A 25,677-nucleotide genomic window follows, 5' to 3' on the forward strand; every position below is an offset into this window, starting at 1 on the left:
TTTTACCCATCTACTGCAATCAAAATTTTTGCCCTCTAACCCCTAAGTTTCTTTTCATAATTGTATAGGTAAAAAATTCCATATGTTTCATAGTTTTTGAAAGAAAAATGATGCTAATGTTAAATGCATGAAAAATCTAGAGAGAATAAATTCCCGCAAACTTCTTAATTGCTTTGTTCCCTTTTTATTATAACAGTCTTTTAAAAGCTTGTTATTTTGAAACAGAGGAGCAAAATATTGATGTCTGTACATTGGAGAACACATGATCCCTTTGTTCTTACTTAGTACTGTGTAGCCGCTTCTAATAATATCCTAATTATACCTTTAGCCTTTGTGCACTTTTTTGTATATCATAGTATATAATTTTGTAGTTTATTTGTGAGTCACTATGATACTGAAACGTAGCACTTCTTTAAAATTTCATTCATAGAAATCATAGATATATTTACAAACACATCCACATTGCACAAGTCATGTCTTCTTTGACTGTTCATGACGTTAAAATATTAAATCTCTGGGATGGGTTTTAGTTGATTTTAGTCTAAGATGCATTCTTTATTATTAATTGTGCTAGGCTTTCAACTAGCTTCAGTAACTGCGAGTATACTCCCAAATCGTACTGTCTTATTAATTTGACCTGTTGATACTATTTGTAATGCGTTTTCGTTATTTATTGTTTACTTATTCAGGGTTATATAATAATCTTGTCTATTTGCATGTACCAGCTTTAATAAGCGTTTGGTAGGACTATAAATTTTCCGTTTTTCGTACTTGAACATAAAAATATTTCCATTTTCAATTTAAACTCTATACCTTAACAAAATAATTTTCATTTACCTTTGTATATTATTGTATTTGGCGGCTTTTTGTTCCTGATAATTGAGTTTTATTTAATTGTCTCTCAGTTGTCTTTATTTATTCACCCCTTATTTTATTCATTTTGTGTCTTTCTATGTTGTGATGTTAAACTATTGTTTTAGATAAAGGTAAAGGTAGGTACCTATTACAACGTTTAAACCCGCTGCATTTGTTTGCACATGTCTTATGTTAAGTATAGTTGTCGTTTATTGACGAAGTTAATAAGTGTTCCTCGTTTCTCGTTTTTTATATAGAGTAGACCGTTGGTTTTCATGTTTCATTTTGGGGCCCTTTAGAGGCTTGCTACTCGATGTGAGCCAAGAGTCCGTGTTGAGGGCCGTACTTTGACCTATAACGGTTACTTTTGCAAATTGTGACTTGGTTGGAGAGTTGTCTCATTGTCACGCATATGCCACATCTTCTTTTATATATTTATGTTAGAATATACAAACATAAAAAGATGTGGTATAATTGCCAATGATACAACTCTCTGTCAGAGACCAAATGTAACTTTCTATTCAGAGCGATCGTAAAGTAATTTTTACATGCATGCATATTATGATATTTAAAGATATTAATAAGATTTTGTAAGATTCTCAATGATGCAACACTCAACCAGAGGCCAAATGACATAGAAGTTAACAGCAATAAGTCACCCTACGACCTTCAACAATGAGCAAAATATACATGTTATCTCTAAGGTTCTCTCTTCCGTGACCAAATCTGTATTTGGTTATCTACTAAATTTCCAATTTTTCAATATTTTGATTTTGGACATACACGATGATGTTTTATTATACAGGCACATCATTTTACAAAATAGGAAAAATAATTTTTAATGATCTTGTTTAATTAAAGACTTGACATATGAATTATGTGTGATATGATCATATATATTATTTACACATAATATACGTCAAAGTTTTGTTTGCTTAAACAAAATACTGGAATTCAATGTTTAACGGAAAAAAAAGAGAGAGATAGTAAACTGTAGGGGTGTGGATTACTTACAATCTTATTATTATTATCGTGCACAGCCTGTCGTTCTAATTTAAAGCGTGAACTTTCATCTCAAATTTCGATGAAATTGGATAACGTTTACAAGGAGATGTGACGATGCTATATGCATGTAATGTGCTTACAAATTATACGTGTTAGTAACGCAAATCATAAGTATACAAGTTTTAATTAGGAATTGAATGCTTCTTTTTGTAACTTTATTGGGGTGTAAAAGCGTTGACCGAAGTACATTTTGTATGAAGCGCGGAAGCGCTTCATTCTAAAAATGTGCGCACGGTCAACGCTTTTACAACCCTATGAAGTTACTAAAAGAAGCATTCAATACTTATAATTACATTTTATAGCTAGGATCATGGAAACATGATTTTTATTAAGGTTTTTATTTAATTTACCTGTGCACTTTATTGTCGGACCTCGTGTTATCATGAATGATAAGTTTTATTGTGTAATGCAATTGCTTAAGGAATAACATGTGATGTACAGTTAGCCAATCAGACTAGCGTATTATAATAAAACATACATCTAATGTTATTATAAAAAAAATATAGACTTTAAGCATCTCTGATTACCCTTAATGGTTTTGGTAACCCCTTTTCCCATTGATCAACCCAATTAGCCTTGCTTGTACCATTTAAACTTCTCAGTCAACTTGTCTTGATAAACATTCGATATTGTTATGTTTTCAATCACCAACTCACTAATAGGTATGAATTGAAGACCTATTGGTAACCTTCTGCTGTTGTCTGTTCTATGGTCGGGCTGTTGTCTCTTTGACACATTCCCCATTTTCATTCTCAATTTTATTAATATTTACCAAAAATCAAATTGTTAATTTCTGTGTCACTTTGGTCTCTTGTGTGGAGTTGTCTTATTGACAATCATACCACATCTTCTTATTTTACATGTAATATAAATTATGACTCAAACTTAAATTATAATAATTTTTCGAAAATTTACAGTATTTATCCAAATATTGATTTAGGGATATTCTTAACTATCATATGAAAAAAATTCCAGAGTCTAACTGTTTATCGTAAAGAAGTGTATTAGCGACACACACACTTTGTTTTGATATATCTACCTACGTTTAAACATTTGTGTTATGTTATTTTTTGTACAGTTGCAAGAGAAGCAGCTCAGTCATGTTGTTAACGAAGTTTCCAAGTAAATTTTTCAATATTACAAAAAATCTCGTTACTTCATATTTCTCGCCGATTCTACGATTAAAGGAATTCTAGATATTTTATTGCCTTATATTTTGTACAAATGAAAATGTTCTGCTAAGTTTAATGCACCAATAAAATGAAGAAAAAATTAAAGCAAGTAATGTTTTTGTGTACTCGTCTTATGTTTGTGTGTACTCGTCTATATGTTTTTGTTTACTCGTCATTGTTTTTATGCGCCTGTCCAAATTCTCAGTGGTTGGCTATTAATAAATATTTGTCCCTTATTAATGTCGCAGTTTTTCTCAATTTATGTATATCTGTTTTCCTCGAATGTGACATCACCGAATTTGTAATAAAATTAGCAACATCAAGTGTGTCAATTGTAGAACATTCTAACATGACGTCCTTCAAACGCTTTGAGTACACACCCGTGGTAAAATAGGAATATATTTCCTGGGCTGTTCCAATCGTACTCCCACGTCATATGCTTTTTTATGAATGAAGTTCCCGACGTAATAGACAAAGACGGAAGAATATAAGCATTTTACGGAAAAATACACACTTGTGTAACCGAAAATCATCACAACAAGGATATGTAAACAGACTATGCTAAAACGTGGTTTAAGCCAATTTTTTAACATATAAGACATATAAGTAAATTATCATTTAAATACATTAATTGTTGAACAGGATATGATTACCCTGGAATTTTGTATGTTTTTCGATGTTTGCCATAGCGTTGTCAGTTTTTTCTTCGAATATTGGGTTCCAATATCCGTTTGGTGTCTTCCCCTCTCTTTCATCTGGTATCGGAGTGATTTACAGATTGAAATATTTTATACATGTGTATTTATCGTTCAACACTGTATTTTGACCTTGAGATGTCTTTACAATTTTTTAGTGTTATTTTTCGCTGATGTTTAGCCCCACATTTCTCGTATATTATTCGTATATTACACAGCTCGCCTAAGGGTCGATATAAGAATGAAAATAATAATGTATATCTCGATATAGTCTTTTCTTTTTTACAGTGTTGTTTGGTGTGTTAACATCTATTATATATCTGATATAAAATAGATTTTTACACACATAATCTGACTAATTGAAACAGAAAATATTCAATGGCTTGTAAATCTTTTAAAATATTAACCAGAATTTGTTTAATTTTTCAATTTACAAAAGAAAAACAAAACCAGAACATTAAAAACGCATCTTAACTTGTATTTTTTTTTGTTTTCCCGCACTCTCCTAGCTTTTATCGAATCTCTCGTGTGCATTGTTTTGTCGACAGTTCAAAATCTAAGCCTTTGACTGTTTTACTTTTATCAAAGCCAAGTAAAGGAAACATAAAACATTCTATCATATTTCATCTTTTCAGGATCTAAACAGTCTTGATATAACATTCGATCAAACACGATTCTTCATATTTCTAATTAATATTGGATATAGAGATTCAAAACATCAAGTTCGTATTGCGGAAAGGCTAAAATTTCAGACATAACGTTATTGTTTCTTTTTTTTAGAATTTTGGTCGAGTTCGTGCTACTCACTATTTATGCTATGCAGTATTTTTTTTTAATAATATTGTTTGTGTTTTCTTCATTTTTGCTTTTGATTTTACGATGATTTTATTGGTCTGTTAGTAAATTTTGGGTTTTGATTATCCCTTCGGAATCTTCCGATTTTTTTTTACTATTTTACAAAATCTACATCATAAGCTGTATTTTGGAACTTATAAAGAAATCGTAATGAAAAGGATCAGTATTTTTGTCATTTTCATTCAAACTATAAACTTTATAACGATTAAGTTTCTTTAAATTCTATCAAATATTCAATGGACACTGACATAATATTAATGGATCACAAAGTATATATAAATAAAGAGGTGAAATGAATCTAGAGTAAATAATTGTACATGTAGCCGTCTATATATATATATACAACTCGTCTAAACATCAACCCAACAATGTTAGATCTGTAAATTTGCTTTCGCAAATTTTTGGTTCTTCCCTCGCCGGGATTCGAACCCATGCTACTGTGATATCGTGACACCAAATCGCCTGCACTGCAGCCGTCCCGCTAGACCACACGACCACCTGGTCTCTATATATTATATATATAATTGATTTTTCTCAAATAAAGAATATTTTTGAAATTACTAATGAAGTAAATGTGTATCGAGTTGACTTGTTGTTAAACTTCACAAAATGAGTCATTTCGCTGTGAACTATTTATTTCATATATTTGATTTAAATACCAGCAGCATTCAACTAATTAAAGAACGTGGTGAAAAAGTTTTAAAATCCTTTTCACACATAATAAATTTAAATAAAGTCTCAATATAAATTAATTTTAAATTAACTGAAATTAGATGGTCTATTATAAAATTATAAAAAGTTTAACGCCTGACACAGCAAGAATGATTATGCCGAAATGACAACCTTTCACTCTCCGTAGAAAAAGTGAATCTGTTCCTTAAATTTTAAGATGTAATGAAAATAATACAAAGAGTTATATTTGAAAGCTAAACTTTTCTTCAGTAAAATATACCCAGTAATTAAACTATCATAAATCAGTAACGTGCTAATCGTATCGTTAACTCATCTTTGATTAACAACTTTACCCTGCTCTTTCTCCGACATCGTGCCGGAACTTATTGACAATGCGGAATTTAATGGCAAAACATTATCATGACAGATGGGATACCAATTCTATAACGATCATAAATTTTCCTACAATTTTTCTAACTTTTGTACAAATACGAAGAGGAATACTGAAGATGATTTTCGTTAATAAATATCTGACGATCAAAGCAACGCCTATTCAAATTCAATTGGAATAAAAGTAATAGATCATATAAAACGGTCGTGATTTTGAATTTCTGTTTTCAAATAATTTTTAAAGACAGAGATTCAGAATAAAATTAGCATTACCAGAAGTTATCAATTAAAGGAACTAAACTGTTAAAATTGAGAAGTCCAACGATACTGTTTTAGGTAAAGAGGCAACAAAGTGTATTTTGCTAAGTTTGCTCTATGCTGTTGGTTGTTTTAGCTTCAAATATATGTTTCATGCTGAACGCCAAAGAAGGATCATATTATAACTATTTACCATATAGTCATAATATGAATGAATTTTAACATTTCTTATAAAAAAATGTTTAATTGCAAATTTTTTAGGCGAAACTTGAAAAGTAAAGGCGAGCGATTATAATATTTTTTTTGTAAACATAAATTAGTAGGTTTTGACAATATTGAAACTTGATTTATCACTTGCACTTTGACATTTATTTAATTTATGAAGTATATTTTCCCTGTTCACCAAGAAATAATATGTATGTGTGGTTGACAATGAGAAAATTCTCCATCCAAGTCATAATCAGGCTGGGAACTAAACCCCTTAATGTTATAAATATCCCTTTTATGAGTTATAATAATATATGTTTTTGTAAAAAAACACTTTTTAGTACAAAAGGCTCATATTTTCCCAAAGAAATATATATAAATCTATTTGGTGTTAAAGGTCAAAACATGTCCAAGAATTTTGTAATATTCCTGGACTTTAACCATGTCAACACGTTTATTTTAACAGTTTAATATTATTCAAAATGAGTGGACCCCGCTTTTAGAAAAGTTGTTTAAAATATGTTGTAATTCTCCTCTTTTTGAGTAAACAATTCTAAGTTTTCAAAGGTTGTGTATACAGGTATAGTAGCACTATACAAACCCTTGGTATATTTATTTTCTTTTCTAAAACAGTAAAATAACAACCTTGTCTGAGGGAAGGTTGTTCCCAACCTGATAATAACAAACACATGTCAAAGTACGGCCTTTTACACAGGGCTGTTATCCGGGCAGACCAAACAGCAAACTATAAGAGACCCGATAATTATTAGTGTACACAATTCGAACAGGAAAACCAACGATCTAATTTATATCATGTATATATCCAAACGGGAAAATACTAATGAACCACATCAACAAACGATAACTACTGAACGACAGGCCCCTGAATCAATCAGGACAGGTGCATTAACATGCAGCGGCTATGGATAGTTTTGTTTCGCCAGCATACAATATAATTACAGTCGAAGGCAAATCCTTCAGAAGTTCTTTGTACTTTATTCTTACAACGAATATTTTCTGATAGGTAAAATAAGTAAGAGGGAAAGAAACCAATGTTTTGTTCTGTACATGTATTTCTGTTGTTATATATTTATATCGGAGCACTCCCACTTGGGATAAATTGGTTTCAAGCTGAAACAAATATTCTCATAGATATTTACACAGTGTGGTGGGATGCTTATAGGTTTAAAATCGATATATACAGGTTAGACTGTGATTTTAAATATCTTTTTATAATATTTACAAAAAAGGTACGGGAAATGGACATGATTACATTTCCGGATGCGGGAAGCGGGAATATAAAAAATATAAAAAATCTGTTTTGAAAAAAATAGGTGCGGGCGGGTCCGTCGAACAAAGAATTAAATTGGTGTAGCCTAAGTAAATTTTGCTTAACTATTAACTGATATACAGTGTTTTGTGAACTATTGTTTGTTTATCAATGGTCATGATGTGGTCTATTTTTCTCCATCTTATTCTCATTCATTGCTGCTTGGTACAGTGCGTATCTTCTCAACATTGAATAGAAGTTTCGTCTTATATTACAAAATGGACCAGTAACACATTGTTGTATCATGCAAATAAAAAGTAAAATTACAAAAATACTGAACTCCGAGGAAAATTCAATCGGAAAGTCCCTAATCAAATGGCAAAATCAAATCACAAAACACATCAAACGAATGTACAACAACTGTCATATTCCTGACTTGGTACAGGCATTTTCAAATGTAGAAAATGGTGGATTGAACCAGGTTTTATAGCGCTAAACCTCTCAATTGTATGACAGTCGCATCAAATTCCGTTACATTTACGTGAACAAAACAGTCATAATAAATTAAATAGTCAAAATAAGGGTAAGCAGTCATCACTGTGTTACTATCTTAAAACAAACAATCATTTACAAAAAAAAACATACAAAAGCATCTATTAAAACACACATCTTAGGTAAAAATAATGGACCATTAACACATTGTTTTATTATGCAGATATTATCCCAGACAACATCTCCTTCCCATGGTTTACTGGTCACAATTTGACCAAGTCTCTATGTAATGGCTCTGTATTTTTCTTCTCAGTGAAAGTTTTGAAAGATGATATCGGTCGAGGTTTGATGTGGGATGAAATTTGAAAACAACAATATTATATTCCTAAATCATTACATTTTATCACGAAATTTTGATAGTCGTGATTTAAAACTCATTAGAACAACAAGGATTATAAAATTGTTATAATCTTTGACATTTCATAAACTACAGGTGTCGACTTCTACGCTTATCATAAGCATATCATCAGTATCAAATGAAAAAGAAACAGTTTAATTTAATGTCATCATGTGTACTAATCCAACTATATTGAATAATAAAGCGATTAATATAATGATAAAGTTATTTACAAAGAAATGGGGATAAAGTTCTTACTAGATGCATCCAATTTCAGTAATGATGACGGCCTGAATTCACGACAATGAGTATTAAAATATTTTAAACAAATTTGCATCAATTTCAAGAACTAGGGGTAATGAAATCCTTTTTATCGCCTCAAATGTTTTCAAGGAGCGCAATTAATTCTACTTAAAGTCAGATGATTTTAAGTTTGATGACCATAATAAAAATAAGAAGATCAAATAAGTAACTTGTTTATTTGCATCATACATGTACAAGTAACTTACCTTTAGCATAATCATCATAAATATTCCGTTGTAAAATACATTTTCAAATGATTTTAAAAGACAGAGATTCAGAATAACTTTAGCATTATCAGAAACTATTAATTAAAGGAACTAAACTGTTTAAATTGAGTAGTCCAACGATGCTGTTTTAGGTAAAGAGGCAACAAAGTGTAATTTGCTAAGTTTGCTCTATGCTGTTGCTTGTTTTAGCTTCAAATATATGTACCATGCTGAACGCTTAAGATGGGTCATATTATAACTATTTACCCTATAGTCATAATAGAAATGAAGGTTCTAACATTTGTGATATACTGTCATTTACCGTATATGGTTTGTTATGTAAAGACGCTAGTATTATCAATGTTATGTCAAAAAGAAAACGAGTCCGTGGGTTGTTCGTATTCCCTGTGTGGGATACATTCTAGAAGAAAATAAAATATCCTCGCAGTATTCAAAGATGAATATTCATATAAAGGGATTGAAGATGAACGCGGCCTTGTAAACAAATGGGGTTTGTTCATTGTTGGAGGTGTATGGTGATTTAAGTTGTTAACGTCTACGTCTTTTGGTCTCTGGTGAACATTTATCTCATTTGATATTTTCTGAATTTTTATTTATTTTGAGAGAGCCACGTATATATTCGGTCTAACCGTATCTAAACCTCGTTCACATATATTTTATGTATACCTAAACAGGAAAATTTCACTCACATCAATTTCACGTGAATATGAATTCATGTAAATCTGATGTGAAATTCAAGTGAATCAAGAATTTCACATCAAAGGAGCTTGAAGAGTTGTCTGATTGGTACTCCTACCACATCTTCTGTTATCTTGTATGAATGAAACTCACGTGAAATCAGTTCATGTAAGTTTCACGTGAATTTCAAGTGAAAATCACATTTTTTGGGATAACGTACACGTTAAATTCATGTGAAAAAAAATTCACGTGAGTTTCATTTATACATAAGGTCGTTTGAAGTTAATCTCACTTAGGTTTTCTGGTACCTGCGCTCACCCGCAGTATAAAAGATTTGCTGTTGCCGAAATATTAATTTATATAAAGTTTTTGTGAACTTTTGTTTGTTTATCAATGGACATGATGTTGTCTGTTTTTCTCAAACTTATTCTTATTGATTGCTCCCTGGTACAATGTGTATCTTCTCACCAATAAATAGACTGAAGTTTCGCCTTAGATAAAAAAAAAAAAAAAAAAAGGACCATTAACACATTGTTTTATTATGCAGATATTATCACAGACAACATCTTCATCCCATGGTTTACTGGTCGCCAAGTCTATGTAATGGCTCTGGGTTTTTTCTTCTTCCAGTGAAAGTTTTTAAAGATCATATCGGCCGAGGTTTGATGTGGGATGAAATTTGAAAACAACACTATTATATTCCTAAATCATTACATTGTATCATTAAATTCTAATAGTCATGATTTTTAACTCTTTAGAGCAACAAGGAGAAGCGTTCCGGGTGATGTAACCCATTTGTTTAGACGATAGATGCATTTGAATAGGGACATATAGTTGGAAACACCCCTCTTCTTTTGGGTTGGGAACCCCTCTTAAAAATGGCTGTATCCCCCTTGCAATTTGACCAAGTCTCTATGTAATGGCTCTGTATTTTTCTTCTCAATGAAACTTTTGGAAGATCATATCGGTCCAGGTTGAATGTGGGATGAAATTTGAAAACAACACTATTATATTCCCTAATCATGACATTTTATCACGAAATTTTACTAGTCATTATTTAAAACTCATTTGAGCAACAAGGATTATAAAATTGTTATCATCTTGGCCATGTCATCAACTAGAGGTGTCGACTACTACTTTTACCATAAGTAGAGATATCAGGATTATAGAATTGTCATCATCTATGACATGTCATCATTCAGATAGATGTCGACTCCTACGTTTATCATACGTATATCATCAGTATCAAATACGAAAGAAACACTAAATATTGTAAACAGTTTAATTTGATGTGTCATAATCCAACTAAATGTATATGTAATAATAAAGCGATTAATGTAATGATATAGAAATGAGGCTAAATTTCTTACTAAATGCATCCAATTTTAGTATTCTCGGCAATGAGTTTTAAAATATTTTAAATTTTTATTTTTGCATAAATTTCAAGGACAAGGGGTAATGAAGTCTTTTTTTTATATATATATCACCAATACTTATCTTGAAGAAGCTAATTCTTTTCAAAGTTCGATGACCAAGGTGATCAAAAACGTCCGAAGTACGCGTATTATCATTTTCTATGTTCAGTGGACCGTGAAATTGGGGTAAAATCTCTAATTTGGCATTAAAATTAGAAAGATCATATCATAAGGAAAATGTGTACTAAGTTTCGAGTTGATTGGACTTCAACTTCATCAAAAACTAACTCGACCAAAAACTTTAACCTGAAGCGGACAGACGGAAAAACGGTACGACGAACGAATGGACGATCGATCGGACGCACAGACCAGAAAACATAATGCCCAGTTGACCTAGGACGGATTTAACTATTTTTTGGTGTTGTTATTTTTTTTTTGTTGTTGTTTTTTTTTTTTGGGGGGGGGGGGAGTAAATTAGTTATCCAACTGTTTGGGTTCTTATGGGTTTTAAATACTCGGCTTTGAGAGTTGATGGTGAAGGTAAATCCGGAAAAGCGCTTCTTACATATGCAATTTATAAAGTATTGTCTACATACTTTATACATGCAACGGTTGTTCATATCAAAGTTCTTTCAGTGCTTTCAATAAAATACATGACATAACAAAAAGAACAATTTATTCATTAACGCTGTATGCATACCCATCACACATCATTGTCTTGTATTTATAGAATTCCTAATCATTATGGAAATTGAATGAATTTTTCAAAATATGAATTTCTAAAAAAAAAATATGGCTATCGGATGAAAGTTCTTTCAGCAAACGAGACACCCTTGAAATGAATAACATAATGAATTCATGAGCAGATGGGTAATACACTGGATAGGAACCACTGAATGGTATCCTGATGGAAATATCGATGGCATTAAAGCTTCCAACTGACTACGATGAGTTAATCAGTCGTAGTTATTAAAGCGTTTTTAAAAAAGAAACGTCCAAACAATTGGTCTTTTGGGAATAAAAATAAATCATTTTTGTAATTTGATACAAAGCAAGACTTTGCGCAAACATTGTATTGTCTTATTTTTACATTTGAATTGAATAAATCCGTTAATTGAATTTGATTGAACATATTAAGTAGCAATTGCGAAACAGAAGTAATGAATTTGTTTAACTATGAAGTTTAATAAAGCCGTTCAAGTCATAAATTCAATGAAATGACGGCATATTTTGTATAAGTTAAAACTATTTAATGAATATTAAAAAAAAAGCTTCTTATATACACATTTAAGAAATCGCTAATGCGTTATGTATTACATGTTAACCTCTGCATACAAATTTACAATTAGAGAACAATTAGAGAGCAGGATAAGGTCGCTACAAGGCAGTTCTCGCACCGTCAAAGTGGAAAGGGATAAGTTGTTATAACTTGATTTCAAATCTATTATAAAAAAAAATGTTTAAAATCAAATTCAACAAATTTACAAAACGAATGTGTATGTGAATGTAGAATAATATACATAAATGCGACTAACCTAACAAAACTACTTAAGACGTGTCTCTGACTTTAAAGGGCACAATACTAGTAACTAAGAAGATTTCTGATTTTTTCTTAGCTTTCAATTGTTAATACCTTGTAAGGACCAAACGTTGTCCTGGGCTTTGAACTTGTAGTAACTGTTTAATAAAATTTAACTTGTACATTTTGGGAATGAATATAAATCTTTTGTAAGGATATCTGGTATGTCTGTCGTAAAGACCAACAGTTATATATTCCTGCTCTATACTAGTAGTTATATCATGAAAACATGTGGATTAATCTTCTGTGTGTATCTCTATACAAATATTATTTGGTTTGTTGAGAAATAAAGATAAACAACATACGATCTGGACTGATAGTAACGTCATTTTTCTGTAAGAGCAATACATGTATAATATTCATACTTACGTAATAGTAATATCGATGGTACAAACAGTCCCATGAGCAAATTTTGAGAAGAAAAAAAATACACACAATCTACAGTTGTTTGGTCAGTAGTCAGATGGTTCTTCTTTATCTCCGAGACCCGAATCCTTAGCACTAACATTTATATTTATATCATATAACGATAGTTTGTCTTAAAAACTTACAGTTATATCATCAAGACGACGTGAGGGCTGTATCCTCAATTTCAAAAATATTTTCAGAATTTCAATAGTTAAATAAACTAACAGCAACCGGAAGGTCTTAACAGTACTAAATCTACCGTAGTTAATAAGTCTAAAAATGAACCGAAAGACTAAAAATCATTCAATAATTCATTGTTTAGTCTATTAAAGTCCTTGGAGATCAAAAATACCGTTTTAGATTAAAATAATCGTTTGAGACCGAAACGGTATTACTAGTGCTATTCTCAGATAAAAAAAAAAGAAAACTCGTAAAATATATTTATCACTCGAAACAGTTACTTTATCCTGTGTACAAAACAAAGTACATGCTTAGGACTGTCTCCAATGTCTATCATACAAACATTTTATCATCAAAATTGATATATAACAGCAGTCTTAAGGTGGCTCCTGGGTACAAAAATTTCAGCAAAAAATTAAACCTTTATTTTTTCATTTAAGTTTTATTTATTTTACTATTAGTTATAACTTTATGATATGGTACAAAACTCAACCAAAAACATTAATTCAGTTTGGCCCAAGATGACTTTTAAAATGTTTATATCATTACAAAAATGCCATTTTTTTGGCATTAAATTTGAAATATCTTTTTAAACTCATCGGTGACCTATATTTTTTATCATTGTTTTCAAATAAGCTGTTCATAAACTAAATAATTGTAAAATTTAAGCGATTTCTGTAATTAGGTTATTTCTTTATTTCGATATTACATCTATTTCTCCTATTAGTTCAACAGAATAAAAAGGACATTAACAAAAATGTATGCTTCTTCCAGAGGCAGATTGTGAGCTTAAATGAACGGTGACCCCATCTTTTTATTTCATTTTTCTTTTAAGTATATGATAAAGTTCATTTATGAAAAAATATAGCAAAATCCTATATTTGAAAAAAATTGATTTATACCTAGTAACCCCTTAACTCATATTTTTACCTAATGTTATAAAGCACACAGGTTTAATCCACCATGTTCTACATAACGGAATACCTGTACCAAATTAGGAATATGACATAGCATTCGTTTGATATGTTTGATCATTTGATTATCGCATTTGATAAGGAACTTTTCGATAATAATTTTCATTGAAGTTCGATATTTTTAATATTTTATTTTTTATACTATCAGGACTGCCTAACATTAATATGAGTAGTTAAAACACATTCATATCCACAAACTAAATATGCTGTAAACATATCAACTTATATCAAATTAAATGAAAAATGGCCATTCCATTAAAATGATTCAACGGAGCATCAAAATAATAACAATAAGAAAGCAAAAATGATGTGTATCATAAATATGCATGACAATTGCAAGGTTTTAATGATTATTGCATGAAGAAAACGAGGAGAAATTTTAATACTAATATCTAAAACAATAAATATAAAAAGGACATAGGTCAATACTTACGTTGGGTTTGGTCAAGTTGAGTTAGGAAATATTTTTAAAACAATTATTGAAATTCAGAATCTATCAAAATGTATTGTGTTTTTTTTGTCAAAAGATATCGTTAAAGTTGGATCATAAAATAAAGTTTTGTTTAAGTCTTGTTTATTGATTTTTTTAATACTTTCATTCACAAATATCATTTAAGATATTCTCAAAGTACAAGTTTTTGTCAAAGCCTTAAATACATTTGATCTGTTCTATTTTGGTCGTACAATTGTTGTACCCCTATATCACCAGTATCGAACAACAAACATGATACTGTTGCAGACAATGACTGTTTAACGGCTACACAATCTAAAATCAATATATTTTTCTTATCGTTGTTACGCAGGTGAGAAAGAATTAGAAATTCTACCCTGTATAGCTGGGTTAGGTTCAGGTGTGATAAGCAGATAGTAACGCCCGATAGGTTTTATCTCTTATCATTAAACGCACTACTTCTTTAGGTGCAACTTGTAATTGTTACTCTCTGAATAGTAAAAATCGTTGCAACATTTATAAATATGTGTTTAACGAATGCATTTTGTTATATGAGAATAAGTTATTGATGGTGAAACACATTCACATTATTAAAGTCTTTACAGTTAAGGGGACGACCATTTGAATTATGGAGGGTATTAATAACTTTTTTCGCACGATAATTCATATCTAATCATTGCTAGAAAGATTGTTTGGTTTTTTTTGGGGGGAGGAATGCTGTATGCATATTTTTTTCATTTTTCATTAAACTATTTCCAACATTTATTAAGTCGGGATATTTATTTTCAAACAGCGCTTGAAAAATATATATTTATTTCTTCCATTTGCAAGATTTGATCCTATATTTTCAGAATTCTCCTTGGCATTTTTGTCCTCCCCGCCTCCAACGATATGAAATTGTCGTCTCTTCAGAGCTTGGAAAATTGCAGTGAAGACTAATAAATCAACAGTAGTTTACCAATATGTAAGTTGTATAGCTTTTGTAATGGAAACATTTTCAAAATATCTAAATAGGCAATAAGAAAAATGTCCAAGAAAGGAGATTGTAAAATATATATTGTAACGTTAACATTAGAGGATGTGTTCATACAAATAGTTGTGCGGGAGGGAGGAAAAACGAACAGCTTAACAAAAAAGGCGTTGAAAATACTCATCATAGTTACCATAATTGAAATTTTGTATTTGCAGTTAATTCATTGTGATCGGTTTGAGAATATGTACATTAATGCAATAATTTTGCATTCAATGCTTAATAGATAAGACAAGTTTAATGAAATTTTCAAATATCTGTCTTTTCATTTCAAATGTTACATCATATTTTTATTTTATCATTCCTCAACAGTTGTTTTATAAACAATATTCGGATTCGCTATTAAAGTGTTTGCCAGGATGAAGATCACGAAGAATTAAAACTTATCATCAACCGATCAGCGAGGGCTTCAAAGTACGTGACCAAATAAAACCTAAAGCACAAACAGCAATAACTGTGGAATATCTTCAGATAAAGAGATAAATATTCCATTTACATGTGTACTTTACAATATCATTCGTTTTATACTGTTTTGATCATGGTTCCAAATGAATAGACATTACTCAAAGAACTGATAAAACAGATAAATTTGTTTCTAAATTACTGAAATGTACATTTTTATAATGAAAAGGTCCCATTTTACTTTTAATGCACTGTGTCTATTTTCATTTTCATCCAGGCTAGCTATATGGCTATTAAATTTTACACTAGGGAACTACTTTTTTAGTGAAAGGCCATTAACATCCAATGTGCGCTTTTAATTGATGCGATCATCATGGCGGATGTTTCGATAATGAACAGACGAGACGGGAATTGAGCGATTGTTTTGAAAGATATTTTACCTGCGGCAACTATACTTAAAATCTTCACTTTTCCATAAATTGTTACAGTCAATATACTGCAATATTATGATTTCCCAAGTTGACATTTCTCAGATTCTATACGGTTAAAACTTCACATAACTCTTGTTGCGTTTTCATGGAAATGTTATGCCATTGATTCTATATCGGAGATGATTTCTTTTCATTAGTCTCCGTTGGAGCGACATTATGGACCCCAAACTACTACCGTTGTTTTAGAATTTCTGATGTTTTACGACTTTTCTTAATTTCTATACATTAGTGGGAGAACTAATTCTTTTTAGTTTAGAAATGGTGACAATGTTTTTACAATATTTTGAATCATTTTCCAGAGACATTTTTTTTTAATTAATTAACATTTGCTGTGTTTTATAAAACATCAAAATATCAAAAATTCAAATGCCAAAAATAATCTCATTTTTTAAAGGTTAAATCTATTCATCAGGTTGGCACGAATTCAAAAAAATGTATGTAAATATATGTTTACCGATCTATAGGAAAAAAACAACATAGGTAAAACAAAATTATAGGAACAAAACAACATAGGTAAAACAAAGTATTATTCTCTACCTTTGTGAGTTGAAAAAGTTAATTTTCGTGCATTTAAATGATAAATACACTTCAAATAATGCAATACATAATAAAGGTGTTTCACATATTTCATTAGAAACACACTCGTGTTTATGGCATGAAATACAAAATGGAAAATGTGTTTTTTTTTTTGTTTCTGAAATGGTACGTATTTCAAGAAATTGCGACAATATCTTACATATTAATTCATAGATAATGCTACCTTCTTTTGAATTTATTCTTGAAAGCTCCCTTACGAATTTTGACTTGAACTAGGGGAGGGGGGTTACATAGTTTTGAACATTTGACTTTCGTCTGTCTAATAAGAAACACGTCCAGCAAATGTAATTGATATACGTTGATGTTGTTTGTTTCAAAGAATTATTTTAAGCAATAATACTTTTTTACCACTATGATTTGCTTTTCCAAAACCATTATCTCTTTTAAATTTCTATGTTGGACTTTCTTTTTCAATTTAACAAGTTGCACTAATTCTCACAATCTAGTAATCAGATTAAAAAATAACGAATACTTATGTCATAAATAGACCATTCAAATGTTTTATATACATGTATTATTGAACGAGAAGATGGGATATGAGTGTACATACTATATCTTTATAAGTTAATAATTAGGAAAGATGTTTCATGGTACAATTGATAGACTCGGCATCATATATGATATGTAATAACAAAAATGTTATATTATAAAGGTAGGAAAACTTATATTTGTATATCCACTAGGACGATGAAAATCAAGTTCGTTCTTCGTCCTTGGTTGTTATAAAAGAGAACACTGCTTTGATTATTGTATAGTTTCTTTACAGCGAATGTCGTCGGAGTATATGTTGGATTTTCGAGTAAACTTTCTAGACATAGTTCTATTATCAAGCACTATTGTAATTTAATAATACAATAATGTTTTTGTTTAAACTATGGTGATAACACTCGTTTGTTATGAAAGTTTCTAGTAACATTTTGGTCTTTGGGTTGTGGTGTAGCGACAGAACACATAAACCCGCTATGTTTATTTTATTCTGATTTAAGTCATTCGATAACTAAGGACTTTCTTATCCCAGGAAAAGCTTACCTTAGCCGTATTTGGCACAACTTTTTGGAATTTTTGGTCCTTCAACTTTGTACTTGTTTGGAATTCTAACTTTTTTTATTTCAGCGTCACTGATGAGTCTTATTTGAACGAAACGCGCGTCTGGCGTATTAAATTATAATCCTGGTGCCTTTGATAAATGTTTGTCCAATTATCCATTCTTGACTTCAATCATTAGAATTTATTTGAAAGTTTAGTGTCACTTTTAGAGGATGAATTAAGGCACAATGCGTAACTACATCATAGGCTAAACTATTTTGTAGAGATTTGTTGTTTTCAACCTGAAGATCGCCAGTTATTAGAGTCGATAAAATATTTCAAGCTGGTCAAATTATCGTCAACCGATCATCGAGGGCCTCAAAGTACATGACCATAAACGAAACTTTACTATCGGATAAAAATCATAAAACTATAAGTTTAGAAAACAACTGACCAGGTAAATGACTTTGAACAGGCACATTGCTCTGTAGTTTCAAACCCAATAAAGAAACCAGGCTTTGAATACTTTACGTAACACGCGCGTTTGGTTTACAAACGTCTAATAAGATACGCTCCAAAAGTTTAAAGTCACATAAAGTAGAAGGAAAACAAATGGTAAAACATTAGAACAAAATTAAGTAAAGAAAAAACACGAATAACTATATTACACCAACGTTTCATTCTAACCACTACTTAAAATACCATATTAAAGAATGCTAGGGAACGTTGACATCAAAAGCGCAAATTATTTAACCTGAAGATGCGGAAATTATTCCTTTATAAACTCTACAACTAATAAATAGACTTAGAACAGTTAGCTTTACTATTTTCTAATTAAAACCCTATATAAGTCCAAGAAAATCACAACATACTTTTAAAAACATCTAATCAAAGATACCAGGCTTAGCATTGCGTAAGATAAACGCTCGTTTTGTTAACAAAAGACTCATCAGTGACGTTCTATGAAAAACAGTAAAATAGAAAAATCAAGTTAAAGAGCATTGAGGATACAAAATACCTAAAGGTTTTTCCCTAAAAAAAAACTAAGGTAACATACTCCTTGAGTAAAAATTCCTTAATATTTCGTATATTTTGGTAAACTTTTAAATGAAACAGCACGATGAACAGTATTACTCAATAGCTTCGCCTGAATAATGAGGTATTCTTTAATGTATGTTTTAAAAATGCCATGTTTTTCTTTTTTATGTGTTTGTTTTTTCTTTTCTTTTGTTATTTTATTATTCATAAAGCATGTTCTTCTTTGACACTAAAATACAAATGTTTCTAAACATTTAGTTATTAAGGAAAATCTGGATGAGTTTCATATTTCAATAAGTACATTATCGTCATAAAGTAACTGTTAGTTACTTAACTTCAATTATCAAATGTTAATATTTGTCTTCTGTCATGTGACATTTGCCATGACGATTAGCTTCTATTGTAGTTCCGCAGTTAATGAGCTCTGTAATACAGGTAAACACATTATACTACCGCTATCTAAATTATAATCTAATTGTTGCTAAATTGAATCTTTATTCAGTTTGCAGATTTTGACCGTCAGCTTTTCTCTCGACGTCCGCACTACAGACTTGGTGTATTATCTTCCATTTAAGTTTCGTATTTCCTTTTTCTGAATACAAATATAATCATAAAGACGTTAAATTAGACAACGATAATCAACAATGTGCACCCGTACAGTTCTTTATTAAGGATATAGTATAATTTACATTTAACAATGAATGTAAATTAAAAATAAATTAGACACATTAGATATATTTAATCCGGGCGCTGAAAGTCTATTATTTATAAGCTTGATAAAGTATGTTTTGTCTACTGCACACAAGACCGAACTTCCAGTTCTGTCGTATAAATAATTACTTACTAATAAAAGCATTTAACATGATTATAAAAATATGCGTGACTTGATGTCAAATACCGTATTAACGTGAATGAAGTATTAATGATAATTGCTTTAACTGATCTGATGATGGTGATAAATCTTAAAAGAACAATAGCAATTTCAAATTAAATTTATATATATATTACAAGGTTTGTCGTTTATATAAATAAACAGTTTTAATTTCAATTGTTTAACGCAAGCGTACATTTTAGATGAATAAATATGGTTCCTTATTTGTGCATTGTGATTAAAAATGGGTATGTTTTATTTACAACTCTGTCTTGTATTGTTCTGGTCGTGCTATTTCAAATATTCAATTGACTCATCTGTATAATGTGTTTCCATCAGTTTACCATAATACTATCACTTGGTTAGGTTAGAAATTAATGGTAAACCCTAGTTTTAGTGTTTTAATGTCTACTCTTACCGTTTTAATTAATTGACATAATTGCACGACTCGATTCTCAATTAACATTAAAGATAATCGTTGCAAAGAAGCCTGCTCAAATTTTGTGAAAGACGGTTTTAACTTTGCAGTGTTGCGAGAGTTTATGTTCTATGTTGAAAGCAATAGTAATGACCTGCAATACAAGTACCCTCCAATTGAGTTTAATTATATGTCTTGTGTGTTCTGTCTCTAACCTAGATTTTCTGTATTTGAAATGTGTAGTGCATCATGACACAAGACATTGTTACGTGTACCATGATGAACTTTCGTGCAGGACTGATGTGTGTATTTTAAACATGGAACACTTGACAAGAGTATGACTTTTTGACTCTTGACATATGCACGTTGGGTGTGCCATCATGATACAGTGTGTTCCTTGGTATATTACCTTGACCTCAAAATATGATTTTCAATTGACATTGCTTCTGAATATGTGGCATGAAGAGGTATTGTCACACGATAGTGAGTCTAGTGGCACGAGAAACTTCATGTGAGCTTGACCTTTGCCCTCAATGTACAACTTGTATATTTTGTTTGAATAAAATGGGGAATTGTTGTCATGATTGGCACTCATATCACATCTTCTTATATCTATATTAGACATATAGATTCATTTGTTAGTATTGTGCATCACGATGACCCTTTCCTCAAAATCTGCTTTGTGTTTTTTTGACAAGGAACTCTTGACCAGACTATAACGTTATTGCTCTTGACCTATGCATATTGGGTGTGTCTCTTGGTATGATTACCTTGATGTCAAGTCAGGAGTCTCTGGTTTTGTAAGTCTTGTATGTTTTTAATTGTAAGTTTATTTTATGTTCTTGAGTTTGAAATAGTACATATTTTATTAAAGGGCCATTTGAAACCCGCCTCTGGGCGAGTGATTTTCTTGCTTTGTTTAACACCCGTTGGTGGTCTTCGACTGTTTTCTGCTCTTTTTTCATGTTACGGTCTTTTTCACACATTTCCATTCTCAATTTTGAAGAATGTTTTGTTCAAATGAAAACTAAATCCTTTAATTTCCGTGAAAAAAATAATGAGAACAATTACTGATTCAGTAGCACCATGTGCTGCCAGTTGTGATAGATAATGCAAAATGTTTCAATCATTTTATCTTAGATTTTATTTCATGGACATGTACATGTAGGTATGGATAGTCTGTTTTTACTTCTTAAACATGCACACAGAAGGTATACGCATATCAAAAAACTGAACTCAGTGCAAAAAAAAACATTACAGTACACGTAGACAGATAGCTCAATCTAGTGAAACACTTTGTTATGATGGTCACATGTACTTGAAACATCATTGTCTGTTACAAAACTGCACCGAGATCCTGAAAAAAATATGCAAGTTAATTCTATTAGAAGTAGAATTCAATGGGAGTAAATAAGCTGTTCACTGAAATAAATGTAGAATATGTCTATTTGCCACAGATGCCCCTGCTTGTGAAAAAAAAAACATGAGTAAACTTCCACATATAGATGCAGAATTCACGTATTTTTGACCGTTTTGTGACCATAAGCATTTTGTATAAGTTTAAAACATTTGGTGAGGCAAACTAAAGAACGGAAACAACAGATTTAGCATTTTTCCAATTTTATGCCCCGAGTTGACATTTATATCATTGGTACTCGTATATCTTCTTACATCTAATAACTCATAAACAGTGACGCCAACCAATATCGAACTTGATAGATCTGTGTTATGGTGTTATGGGGTAATAAGCATTGCATATAAGGTTTATAACATTTGATTGAGTCAAACTTATTTAAGAGAACGAAAACGAAAAATTCAGCATTTTCCATGTTTTTAAAGGGACATGATTACTCATTTAATTCTCGTTTGAATTGTTTGACATAGTCATTTCGGTGCCTTTTATAGCTGACTTTGCGGTATGGACTTTGCTCATTGTTGAAGGCCGTATGGTGACCTATAGTTGTTAATTTCTGTGTCATCTGGTCTCTTGTGGTGGAGAGTTCTCATTGGCATTCATACCTCATTATATGGAGGGTGGGGATTCCGCTATCAAGTTTAGTCCCGCCTTTTTCTGTATGTATGTGCCTGTCCCAAGTCAGGAGCCTGTAATTCAGTGATTGTCGTTTGTTTACGTTAAATGTTTGTTTTCGAGCATTTTTTGTACATAAATTTGGCCGTTAGTTTTCTCGTTTGAATTGTTTTTCATTGTTATTTCGATGCCTTTTATAGCTGACTATGCGATATGGACTTTGCTCATTGTTGAAGGCCGTATGGTGACCTACAGTTTTTAATTTATGTGTCATTTGGTCTCTTGTGGAGAGTACTCATTGGCACTCATGCCACATCTTCTTTTTTATATTGTGTATAAGTTTTGTAGTATTTAGTTGAGGTAAAATAAAGTTTGGAGAACGGAACTCTTTTTTGTGACGTTCAGGACGGACGGACTAGGGTAACACTTTATGCGGCCCCTCCACTATGGCGCCAACACAGAAGTTCTGACTATTGTGCTGGTGATATTCATCCCACTAGCACTGTCATTAAAACGGACACAATTTTATTATAAAAATATTGAATCGTAATTTTGATTTCTTTATTTTTGGCCGAATGCTTATATGCATGTCCTTCACACGGAGCATCAAATTTGACAAATTTATTGTAGATATACATTTTTGTAATATTTCATAGCTTATTTTTCAACTAATTAAAGCTTACATTATAAACTTTAATTAGTTTTGGGTCAAAATGGTTTTTATAAAGTTGAAGTACAATCAACTTGTCACTTAGTACACATGTTCTCTATGCAATGATCTTTCTAATTTTAATAAACATAGAAAACTAACGGCCTAATTTATGTACAAAAAATACACGAAAAGAAACATTTAACGCAAACAAACGACAATCACTGAATTACAGGCTCCTGACTTGGGACAGGCACATACATACAGAAAAAGGCGGGACTAAACTTGATAGCGGAATCCCCACCCTCCATATAATGAGGTATGAATGCCTAAACTTTCTTTTGCATTTGTATTTTAATATTCTGTTTTGAACAAAACGATTGGTTACATATACTTCACATGTATTTCTATCAAATCTGACATTTTTACAAAGCTAGTTAAATGAAAAACAGTCCAAATTGAAAATAAATGTGCAATCAAATCTGTATATGCAAACAGAACGACTGAATTAAATAAAAGGATGTTAGGTATACTGTATTCTTAAAAACCTATAAGATATGCTTTATTTTTTTTATCTAGTTCCTAATTAAAACCATTAAAATGAGAAAATAAATACCTTGCCGCTTCCTTTACCGTCGATGCTGACATGTTTAATGTTATAAAAGAATTTTAGCGTCTTTGACCTACTTTATCTTTTTATTCGGATTATCTTCTCCAAGTTCAACGGGAACATTAGAATGATCTAGAATAGAACCCAGATGGAACCAAGAAGTTGGGTTGCTATAACCAAACAACCCGGATGTTGAACCAGTTACCATGGTTTCGAACCAAAGACCCCGGATAGAACCATGGTTCAGAACCAAACAACCCAGATGGAACCAAGGTTTAGAACCAGAGTGCCCGGTTATACCTTCAACGTATTTTCCAAATCATTTATTTATTCAGTATATTTATATATAACTAAAAATATCGAATATTAATAGAGAAAAAATGTGTCCTTTGTACACGGAGGATGCCCCATTCGCACAATAATTTTCTATGCTCAGTGGACCGTGAATTTGCGGTTAAAACTTTAATTTGCATTAAAATTAGAAAGATCATTGCATAGAGAACATGTGTACTAAGTGACAAGTTGATTATACTTCAACTTTATAAAAACCATTTTGACCCAAAACTTTAACCTAAAGCTAGACGGACGAACGAACGAACGAACGAACAAACGGACAGACGAACGGACGCACAGGCCAGAAAAAAAATAAAACAACGTTTAATAATTTGTTGCGTCCGAAGCGCTTTCTGGATTTACCTTCATCAGGAACGCTCAAAGCCAAACATTTGAAATCCAAAGATGTATAAATACCGAAACCGTTGAAGAGCTGTATGTCAAAAATTCCTAAAACATATAGCCAAATTTATCTAAAGCCAGAAAACATAATGCCCATTAATGGTGCATAAATCTAAAGAGCATAGCATGAGTTACCAAAGACAAAGGCGGCGTAGCAGAAGTTCTATTTATCTTGGTCTATAAGGGCACATATTTCTCTATTTATCTGAAATCGGTGCACGTATTGTAAAGTGCTAGTTATAACATTGCAGCTTTCCAGAGATTGCTTTAGCTATAATAAAGCGTTGATATATCTTGGTGAACACAGTCAAGAGGCAGCGGTGCCTTCTAAGTATTATAATCGTACGGAAGAAAGATGAAGAATATTAAAACGTCTCAGGTAAGCTTTGACCGACGACGAGAGTTTTAACCTGAATTTATAACATTTACAGCTGAAACCTATTATATCATTTTTAAACTCGTATATCCAACACATTTGACAGAATAAATCACATGAACTATACTAGGGGGGATTCGAATTTTATCTCTTAATGGGGATAGAACTTCAGAAAAATATACATGTTCTTGAATCTAGCTTGTTGTTTTGACATTGACATGTGTCCACGGCACTATGATAATCTCCTCTGGAAAAAGGAATACCTCCTCTTAAGAGGTAAATAATTTCCTGAAAAAATAACACAAAAGAAATATAATTGTCTCTAACTATTAACTCATTATAATATGTAATTGAAAAGGCTGCGAAGCAGTTATTTACATGAAATGCAATAACTAAATTCTTAAGTCATTGGTGGAGATTTTTTTCCCCGAGGGTATCACCAGCCAAGTAGTCAGCACTTTTTTGTGCTGGCATGAATTATTATTGATATGGTTATATTTATAAATTACCTGTTTACAAAATTTTGATTTTTTTAAATACTAAGGCTTTTCTACATCAGGCATAGATTACCTTAGCTGTATTTGGCAAAACTTTTTGGAATTTTGGTCCTCAATGCTCTTCAACTTCGTACTTTATTTGGCCTTTTTAACCCTTTTTTGGATTCGAGCGTCACTGATGAGTCTTTTGTAGACGAAACGCGCGTCAGGCGTATATACAAAATTTAGTCCTGGTATCTGTGATGAGTTTATTTACAATCATATCTTGGTGCACATCATGGCTCCTCGTTCCATTGACTTAAATCGAGTTTTTGCATCGTCAGCCTTTCTTCTATACTTGCTAATTCCATCTACAACATTTTGTT

At 31.3% G+C, this 25,677-nt stretch overlaps 1 protein-coding gene across 1 annotated transcript in view; it reads left to right on the forward strand.

The window, feature by feature from the left end:
- Positions 1-15,400: 15,400 nt before the first annotated feature.
- Positions 15,401-25,677, forward strand: part of LOC143063766 (LIM/homeobox protein Lhx3-like) — a 47,605-nt gene continuing 37,328 nt past the window's right edge. The window contains exon 1 of the mRNA XM_076236129.1: positions 15,401-15,507. The gene's annotated coding sequence lies outside the window, so the exon portion shown is untranslated. The remainder of the gene's footprint in view (positions 15,508-25,677) is intronic.

Source organism: Mytilus galloprovincialis, chromosome 2 (assembly GCF_965363235.1).
Source record: "Mytilus galloprovincialis chromosome 2, xbMytGall1.hap1.1, whole genome shotgun sequence".
Taxonomy (NCBI): Eukaryota; Metazoa; Mollusca; class Bivalvia; order Mytilida; family Mytilidae; genus Mytilus; species Mytilus galloprovincialis.